Consider the following 10,566-nt stretch of genomic DNA (forward strand, 5'->3'; position numbering starts at 1 on the left):
AAAAAAAAAAAATACCTTTAATGAGGGTGTGTTGTCAGGTTTTATTTGAATGAAAATGTATTTTTACTTCACCCTCATTCTTGAATAACTGTTTTTTTGTTTCAGAAGTTAAAGGTAACATTATGTCAATTTTGACTTCGGTTAATGCTACTGAGAAATTTGCTGTCATTTTTAATTGTCATTCATATAGGTAAGTTGTTTTCGTTGGCATTTTATAGATTAGTTATTATATCAAGGTGTAGATATCCTTTTGCCCTGCTTAGGATTGATTATAATTTTTTTATTTTTGAGACAGTCTCACTTGTCACCCTCAGTAGAGTGCTGTGACATCGTAGCTCAAGACTCTTGGGCTCAAGAGGTTCCCTTGCCTTAGCCTCCCAAGTAGCTGGGACTACAGGTGCCTGCCACAACACCCATTTATTTTTAGAGATGGGGTCTTGCTTTTGCTCAGGCTGGTCTCCAAACTGTGAGCTCAGGCAATCTACTCACCTTGGCCTCCCAGAGTGCTAGGATTATAGGCGTGAACCACCATGTCCGGCCCTTGATTATAATTCTTGGATCTGAGCATTCTTGTTTTATCAATCTGGAAACTTTTTAGCTATTTATCTCTTTGAATTTTACCTCTTTCTTGTCATTTCTTCTAGAATTTCTCTTAGGCAGTAAATTGGATCTTCTCATTCTACTCTTTATTTCTCTTAACCTCTTTTTTATACTTTCCATTTCTTTCTCTCTCTGTGCTGCATTCTGTGTAATTTTTTTCCAATCTATGTCCCAGTTAATTTTCTATTCAGCTGGATCTAATCTGCTATTGAATGTGACCACTGAATTTAAAAATTTAATTAAAAATTTTTTTTAATTTCCAAATTTGCCTGATCTTTTTGGGTGGTAACATGTTACTTCGTCATGTTTTTTATTCCACCTTTTATTTCTTTAATATTTTAAACACATTTATATTATATCTCCCCCAAATTTCTTTCTTTAACAATCTCAAGGGGTCTAATTCTTCAATTTATTATTTTTACTGATTCTCATGCATGATGACTTGTTTCTTCAATCCTGTGTTTTGCTTTTACCCAGTATATGTATTACTCATGTTTGGGAGTGTTTAATTTGTGGGAATTCTGTGAAATCTGTATTAAGGACACATTTCTCCAGATTTTGTTTTTGCTTCTTCCAGGTGCTCCAGCACACTGTGGGTCTAGGATCATTTTAATTTCTTGGCTTCCATTTTCTCAGACTGCTCAGAGATGATTATTCTGAATGCCAAACTCACTTGAAGGCAGGTGTATAGTCTAGATTATCTAGGGAGAGTTTTTCTGCAAAGATATACAAATTGCTTTTTATGCTACATGCTCACTCCCAGCTGCAGAGCATAAACTGTCTATGAAAATGCTTGGATTCACTGCTGTTTTATGTTTTGCTAATTTAGCAGATGCACTATGAGTATTGTATTAGTTTGTATTAATTTGCATTGTATTAATTTGCATTTCTCTAATGACTAATGAATGTGACATCTTTTCATGTTTATTGGTCATTTAGGCTTTTGTATTATTTGTGTTTTTTTATTGTTTGGGATTCATAGAGGGCACAAAGAATTAGGTTAGACTGATTGCATTTGTTAGGTATAGTCCCTCTTATAATTGTGTCCTGCCCCCAAGAGGTGTGCCATACACCATGACCCCCCAACTCCCCACTCTTCTTTCCCCACCATTATTTGTGTTTTGGATTGTTTTTCTCTATCATATGGATTTATAGCAATTCTTTATGTATTTTAGATTCCAAATATCATTGCAAATAAACTCTTCCAAGCTGTGACTTGTTTTCCCTGTTTCATTTATATCTCTTATTACCTAAAGAGGTTTTATTTTTCTGTGGTATTTTTGGTATTTTCATTGAGATTTATGATTTTTGAGTATTGCTTACGAAATCCTTTCCTAGCTATTTTATTTATCTTTCATAGTTTATTCCACATTCCATTCCATATTTACTTTAGAAGTATCTTTAGTATTTATTCCCTTCAATAAGCTTCATTACCTTCTCTTCCACTTAAAAATTCAGCTTGGCTGTTGTTGCTATTTTTGTAGAAGTGGGAGAACACTGAATGCAGTGGAAACATAAGAGCCCAGTAAAATTTGGATAGATAGTAATTTGATTTACCTTTTGCATATTGGCGTAGTGCCATCTCAGTACATACAGATAGACAGACAGACATAGATATCCTACAATGGCCTCTTTTTATTGAAACAGAGTCTCACTTTGTTGCCCCAGGCTAGCTCATAGCAACCTCAAATTCCTAGGTTCAAGTGATCCTCCTACTTCAGCCCCTTGAGTAGCTGGGACAACAGGCTCTTGCCACAACAGCTGGCTAATTTTTCTATTTTTGGTAGAGACAGGGTCTTTCTTTTTTATTGAATGGTAACTATGTACATTAATGCACTTCTGGGGTACAGTGTGGGGTTTTCACATGAGACAGGATCTTAATCTTGAGCTAGTCTTGAATTCCTGAGCTCAAGAGATCTTCCCACCTTGGCCTCCGGAGTGCTGGGATTACAGACGTGAGCCACCACACCTGCCCATAATGGCATTTTATTATGTCTTTTTTTTTTTAGAGGATTAAGTATATTTTAATTTTTAATAAATACTTACATTTGCCATTTTTCTTCTAGACTTAAAAAGTATCAGGTAGTAATTAAAATAATTTATAATATAACATTCACAGGGTACACAGCATGTGCTCAATAGAAATGTAGCAGTACATTCTAGGAGGCCAAGGTAGGTGGACTACCTGAGCTTACAGGTTCAAGACCATCCTGAGGCCAGAGCAAAACCACTATCTCTAAAAATAGCTGGGCGTTGTGGTGGGTACTTGGGAGGCTGAAGCAAGAGAATTATTTAAGCCCAGGAATCTAAGGTTGCTGTGAGCTATGATGCCACAGTATTCTACCAAGGGTGGCAAAGTGAGACTCTGTCTCAAAAAAAGAAAAGAAAAAAAGGAAATGTAGCTATAAATGCTCATGAGCAGCTGTCAGACCACAGAGGGCAGGCGGTAGGGAGAACACACCAAGGTGACACTACCCAGCCTGATGTAGTCTCAAAACACACCAGATGGCGCCAGATCCATACCAAATGATATTTGCCAGTTCTTTGTTAGTTTGAGGGGGGTTAGTTTTCAGGTCCTTCATTCACTATTAGCAGAGGTATGCAATGAAAAGGAACAAGCTGTTTTTTGTACATACCTTGGAGGAGGCAGAATACCCCACTGTTTTGAAAAGAGACTGGCTTTTTCTCACAAAGTATAGGCCAGGGTAGTAGGAAGGACCTTTAGAAATCCCTGAATCCCACCTCCTCAGTTATGATGGGAACTCTGAGAGCTAGAACCACTCTCACTTTCTTGGGGTTGAGGGAAGGTCCTGGGTGTCTGATTTCTAGCCCATGCTCCTATACTTTACTACACTGATTTCCACGTTCACTTCCAGAGAACTACTTCTGGAATTATAACAGAGAAGGACTTCACCAACATGAAATTGTGTAAATGGAGAGATGACATTGCTGCTTCAGACCAAATTTTGGGAGCCTTTGATCAGTGGATTTCAACCTTGCTGCTATGGCAGGATGGGAGCTACAGTGTCTTTTCTTTAAAAAATAGCCCATTGAGGCCAGCACAGTGGCTCAGGCCTGTAATCCTAACACTCTGGGAGGTTGAAGCAGGTGGATTGCTTGAGCTCAGGAGTTTGAGACCAGCCTGAGCCAGAGTGAGACCCTGTCTCTAAAAATAGCCTTGTGTTGTGACAGACGCCTTATAGTCCCAGCTACTTGGGAGGCAGAGGCAAGAGAATCACTTGAGCCCAAGAGTTTGAGGTTGCTATGATCTATGACACCATGCATTCTATTGAGAGTGACAAAGTGAGACTGTCTCAAAATAATAATAATAATAATAATAATAAAATAAGAAAGAAAGAAATAGCCCATTGAGCTCTGGGGAGTTAATTCTTTTTTTTTTTTTTTTTTTTTTTGAGACAGGAGCCTCAAGCTGTCCCCCTGGGTAGAGTGCCGTGACATCTCAGCTCACAGCAACCTCCAACTCCTGGGCTCAAGCGAGTCTCCTGCCTCCGCCTCCCAAGTAGCTGGGACCACAGGCGCTCGCCACAATGCCCGGCTATTTTTTGGTTGCAGCTGTCATTGTTGTTTGGCGGGCCGGGCTGGATTCGAACCCGCCACCGTGGGTGTACATGGCTGGCGCCTTAGCCACTTGAGCCACAGACACTGAGCCTGAGGAGTTAATTCTAACTAGATGTTGGGGAATACTTGTAGGGCCTGAGGACTGGTCCCACATGAGCCATGCTATAGGGCAGCAGGGTGTCAGCATCTACCCACTGGCCCACTCCATGCTCATTCAGGACTCCAACACTCTAGTCCTCACTGACCCTTCTTCAGCTCCATCTGTATTTATCACAGTCAGGGTAGGGACTGTCTTCCTGACTCTGCCAGGTGTGGGCCACAGATAGAGCTCATGGCTCCAGCTTAAACTTGACCGACAGGAGTTAGCTCCTGATCTTGAGACTGCAGTGTGCTTAGAAACCCTGATGCAGGAGGTCGGGGGTGGCGCCCAAGCACATATGCTTTACCCGCCGTCCAGGTGTTAGGTGAACCTGGCCTGCGTTGGCAGTGCACCTTACAGAGTTGAGGGTTCATCTCCTGACTTTTCAGTGACTCACATACATTTCTCTAGTTCCTTCCATTCCAAGGGACACTTTCACTGCCATGTGTGTCAGGTTTTCTCCATTTGGAAATGTGAAGATATAGACACTGAGGGAAAAATAATACTTGCTGTCCTAGTGATTATGTTTGTTTGCATTGAGGCAAGTTATTAAGATTAAGAAACATTTAGCCAGGTGTTGTGGTGAGCACCTGTAGTCCCAGCTACACTGAAGGCTGAGGCAAGAGAATTGCCTAAGCCCAAGAGCTGGAGGTTACTGTGAGCTGTGATGCCACAGCACTCTACTAAAGGTGACAAAGTGAGACTCTGTCTCTAAAAAAAAAAAAAAAATTAAAAAAGTTTTAAAAAGATTAGAAAACATCATAAAGGTGGAGGCAGTGCACATCCAGGCTCTGAATCCACTCTTGTGAGGTTGATCAAGGGAAGCACATGTGGGGTTGATTTTGACCTTTTTATTTTAGAGGCAGGGGCCTCACTATGTTGCCCAGATTGGCCTCCAACTCCTGGGCTCAAATGATCCTCCCTTTTCAGCCTCTTCAATAGCTGGATGGTTGACTTTGAACAGAAATTTACAACCTCTTACTTCAGAAAGCCACAGAAGGTGCCCAGATCAGCCACCTCTGAGGCTCTGCTTTCCCACCCAGGCCACAGCCCACACCTGCAGCCAAGCTCTGTCCCACATTCCTCTGTGGTGGGAAGACTCTCGGTCTCTTCTTCCAGTGTCACAAAAGAATAAAAACATTGTGGCCAGACGAGGTAGCTCACGCCTGTGATCCTAGCACTCTGGGAGACCGAGGCAGATGGATTGCTTGAGCTCAGGAATTGAGACCAGCCTGAGAGTGGTCAAGAGTGAGAACCGTCTCTACTAAAAAGCAAAAAATTACCTGCACATTGTGGCAGACTCCTATAGTCTCAGGTGCATGGGAGGCTGAGTCAGGAGAATTGCCTGAACCCAGGAGTTTGAGGTTACTATAAGCTATGATGCCAGGGCACTCTAGCCAGGGCAACAGAGTAAGACTCTGTCTAAAAATAAAATAAATGAAAAAAAAAATGAAAACATTGTGTTCCATGGATCCAGAAGCAAACTCACTTCTCTGTTCTCACGTGGTCTCATTGTGGTGCTATATGGACACCATTATTTACTCTAAAAGACTCCCTTGCCTCTGGTGCTTTAGTCAGATACGCTTTAAATGTGCTCACCAACTTTGGTTATGATTCTAACAGAGATGGCATCAATTTTGATGATCACTTCAGGGAGAAGATGATGAAAGAAGACATATTTAAGCCTCCTAAGGAGGCTTTGAGAATTAAGGAAGAGCGGGCAGTATGAGTCACAGTAGATTCCCAAGGGAAATGGAATCTTTAGCCTTCTTCTCCCCTCAGAGGGTCTCTCCCTTATCTCATTCTGCCCCTCACCTTTCATCTTAAAGGCAAAAAAAGCTCACATCTGAATGGAGGACTCTTCTGAAAACACTCATTCCTATACCTATCTGTTTTTAGTGAAAGCAGTATCGGAAATGTCAAGTTTCACCACTGCACTTAACACCCAGAGATGCTCCCAAATTCCCAGTACCTGCTGCAGACCTTCCCCGTCAACACCACACATCCTTTCAATCTCTGTCCTATCCACCCCTCTCTAAGAATACAGTTGTGCTCTCTCTTTATTGGTCTTTAATTGCTTCACAGAGGTTGATCTTGTTTTGTTGAACAGGCTGACTGCATGTTCTTAAAAATGGCCACCATATGGGCTCGGCGCCTGTGGCTCAAGTGGCTAAGGCGCCAGCCATGTATACCCACGGTGGCGGGTTCGAATCCAGCCCAGGCCGCCAAACAACAATGACAGCTGCAACCAAAAAATAGCCAGGCATTGTGGCGGGCACCTGTGGTCCCAGCTACTTGGGAGGCGGAGGCAGGAGACTCGCTTGAGCCCAGGAGTTGGAGGTTGCTGTGAGCTGAGATGCCATGGCACTACCCAGGGGGACAGCTTGAGGCTCTGTCTCAAAAAAAAAAAAAAAAAATGACCACCATATGACACTATTCATGTGCTGCTATTACACCGCAGTGTTGACCTTTCTCTGGGTGGTAGGTTTCCAAGCTCGTTGTTAAGGGAGAGGGTCAGCAGAGTACTGTGGGGTACTAAAACTTTGGCCTTTACCAAGCAGAGAAATGGCATAGTCCAATTACTTTTCCTTTCTGAAAGGTGTGAACAGTGATGCCCATAGAAGAGACTGCAGAGATGTTCAGGCCAGGTTTTGACCTGCCTGGGCAGTGTAACATTCTATAGCTTATTTGGAAAGTTAAAGTCTTTTTTTTTTTAAATTAAAAATCATAACTATGTACATTTATAGGGTATAATGTGATGATTTGATACACAGTATAGAATGCTTAAATCAAACTGTTTAACATAGCCATCACCTTTACCTTTTTACTCTTAGTTATTTTGAAATATACCCTTGCATTATGCTCATTAGGTGAGAGCTCACAAATGCCTTCCCTCCTCCCACCTTTTGGCTCGAACTTCTCAGGGGGTAGGCTAACCAGGTCCTTTGTGTCTTTGTTTTAGGAGGAGAGAAGGAGGAGGGGATGGGGAAAAGGGTTAGGTTTGTGTGTGGCTTCCTTAGGGCCGTCCAACACTCTCTGTTATGCTATAAGAACAACTGGTAGCTATGACTGGAAGAGCTTCAGTTTGGGGGTTTTTTAGCTCCAGGATAAGGATGTTAACTAACAATTTGCTGGTGAGGCCTAATGCAGCTGTACATAAATGTTTTTCCCTTCCTCCCCTTCCTCTCCTCCTAAAACAAAGACACTAAGGATCTGTCTAGCCCCAGCCCCCTGAAGTTCCTACCAAAAAAAAACTCTAATCTGACAGGCAACCTGTGGAATGTGCCCACCTGCTATGGCGCTGTATACCTGGCCTGAACATCTTTTCCGTGGCCTCCTCTCTGGGCACCACCTTAACAATAACAGGAGGCCATTGTTTTGGCCTAAGCTTTAGCAGACCAGACTGGAAGTCATTCATATTAAAGTTCCATGTAGCAAACCAAAGCTAAAAGTTGTTATCTGACCTCTGAGAAACCAGAAGATAGAGATAATAGCCAAATTTCCTAAACAGTCCAGTTTTAGTTGATAATAAAGTTGCCTCTATCTTTAAACCTTACAACAAAAAGTAACCTGAAGTAACTGGATGTTAACTAGTCAGTTACTTTTCTATTGTTTGGCTTCCCCGTTTCTGCCTTAAGGAGGAAAACAGCAATGAAAGGATCTGCTTTTTGTCTTTTGTTTCTGTTTTCTTTTTCTTTCTTTTTTTGAGACAGAGTCTCAATTTGTCATCCTCACTAGAGTTCTGTATTGTCATAGCTCACAACAACTTCAAACTCTTGGGTTCAGGTGATCCTCTTGCCTCAGCCTCCCAAGTATCTGGGTGCCTGCCATAATGCCTGGCTAGTTTTTTTTTTTTAGAGATTATGTCTCACTCTTGCTCAGACTGGTCTGGAACTTCTGAACTCAGGCAATCCTCCCACTTTCGCCTCCCAGAGGGCTAGGATATAGGCACCTGGCCTGTTTCTGCTTTCTTAGCCCTTTTCTGTTTATAAAACCAACCTCTTCTGCTCAGCTCATTGGAACACTTACTCTATTTTATGGAATGGAGTAGTCCCGATTCTAGAACCACAAATAAACCCATTTGAGATGTTTGTATTTACTGTAATTTTGTCTTTCAACAGTGATAGAGTCAATGTGGGAACCTCCCAAAATAGAACCAACTCACCCAGGAAGAAATGAGTATATGAATGTCCCACCCAGGAAAGAGTAAATGTGCCATTCCCTACCCCTCCATCCTTTAAATTCCCACCCACCTAAGCCCGCAGGCTGACTTCCTTCTTGAACTCACCTGCACGTGGGTGGAAATAAAGGTTTCTGTTGCCCACACGGAATCTGGACTCCATTTCCTTTCGTTCACATTTTGGAATAATCTTTCATTTTCTGTTTTTGACCTCTCAGACAGGAAGATATCTTTTTGGACTGGGGACTCTTTTTCCCATGACATTCCCTCCCAAGGAGATGAGAGGGAAATGGGCCTTCATATCATGGAATCAGGGCAATGTGGAAGGAAGTCTCAGGGTTGGACAACTTGGCCTCATGGACACTTGTTTGCGTTGTGACCTTGGAACAAACTATGATACATCTCTGAGCCTCTGTTTCCTCAGCTCTAAAGGGGATGATAATAGCTCCTACCTGGAAGAGCTGCTCAGGGTGCTCCCACAGCACCCACTGAGGACTCCAGTGACCACAGGAACAAAGAGGGGAGTCCATCAACTCCCAGCCTGCTCAATTCCTGATTTGTCTCTCCACCTTAAAAGAATTTCAAATGAAGTTTTCAGTGGGGTCATGAAAAATACTCTGCACCAGGAGTCAGATAAGCACAAGTCTGTCTCTGATTACCTATGTGACTCTAGGCAAATCACTCTCTCCAAGATTCATGCTCCTTACCTGTGAACTGTCCAGATAATTTCTTAGGTTTATTATGAGTATTAAATGTGAAAAGTCTTCATAAACATCAACTGTCAACAGTGTGAGGTATTGGTGTTCCTCTTAAGTGACATTTGACCTCCCAGAATTCCAGAAATGTTAATGAGAGAAAAGCGTCTGGGGCCGTGGGTAGGGCAGTACCTGTATGTGCATACATGTGTGTGAGACACAACTATGATAGTCTGCCCCCCAGTTAGCATTAGATAGTTGCAGCCAAGCAGCATAGCACTCACTGTGCAGGGAGCTGTGGAGACTCACTCTATCATGCCACAATTGCACTGGCTGTGCTCATTGGTTAAACCTGTAATTACCTTTCAGAGGCTGGTCCTGGTGAAGCAAGGAGGAGTCATGGAGGGGACTGGCCATGATACTTTGTGATCCAGAGCTGACTTCTCAGACCCTGGGTTTTCCTTCCTATAAGGAGGTGTAGTAAGTAGTAAACCTGCTGGCTCATTTAATTTCCATTGATGTGAAACTAAATGGAATTTTGAAAATTATGTAAGACCATTGAAATGCTTTTGAGATTTTATTTCTAAGGATAATATATATTTAAAAAGTATCCTTGGAGAGAGTGATCTTTTCAAATAGAAGATACAAAGATAAATGTCTTTGAACAACACAGGCATTGATTAAATCCCCATTTATCAGAGACAATATCACATGGTACCTAAGAGCAAAGACTGTAGAATCAGATTGATAGGGTTTGATTCTTGATTTTGCTGCTTAAAGCTAATTATACATGTCCTAACAACTTAGTCTCTTTGTACCTCAGTTTTATCATCTACAAAATGGGATGCTAGGACAATTGTCTCTCAGTATCCATGGGGGATTGGTTCCAAGACCCTTGCAGATAACAAAATCTAATCTTACATCCCTGATATAAAATGTCATTTTGCTGAGTGGGGTGGCCTGTACCTATCCCTAGCTAACCTGTAGGCTAAGGTGACAGGATCCTTTGAGTCCAGGAGTTGGAGACCAGCCTGGGCAACATAGTAAGACCCTATCTCTAGAAGATAAATTTTAAAAATTCTTAAAATGACATAGCACTTGCATATAACCTATGCATGTTCTCCTAGTACTTTAAAATAATCTCTAGATTACTTATAATACTTCCTACAATGTAAATGCTACATAAATAGTTGTCATACTGTATTCAGGGAATAATGACAAGAAAGAAAAGTCTGTACGTGTTCAGTACAAACACAATCATCCATTGTTTTCACCTGAAATTTTCTGTCTGAGATTGACTTCACAGATGTAGAACTTGTAGATACAGAGGACCTATCATATAGTACACACCTCTTTTTTTTTTGAGACGGAGC

Source organism: Otolemur garnettii, unplaced genomic scaffold (genome assembly GCF_000181295.1).
Source record: "Otolemur garnettii isolate 467f Iridium unplaced genomic scaffold, OtoGar3 scaffold00106, whole genome shotgun sequence".
NCBI lineage: Eukaryota > Metazoa > Chordata > Mammalia > Primates > Galagidae > Otolemur > Otolemur garnettii.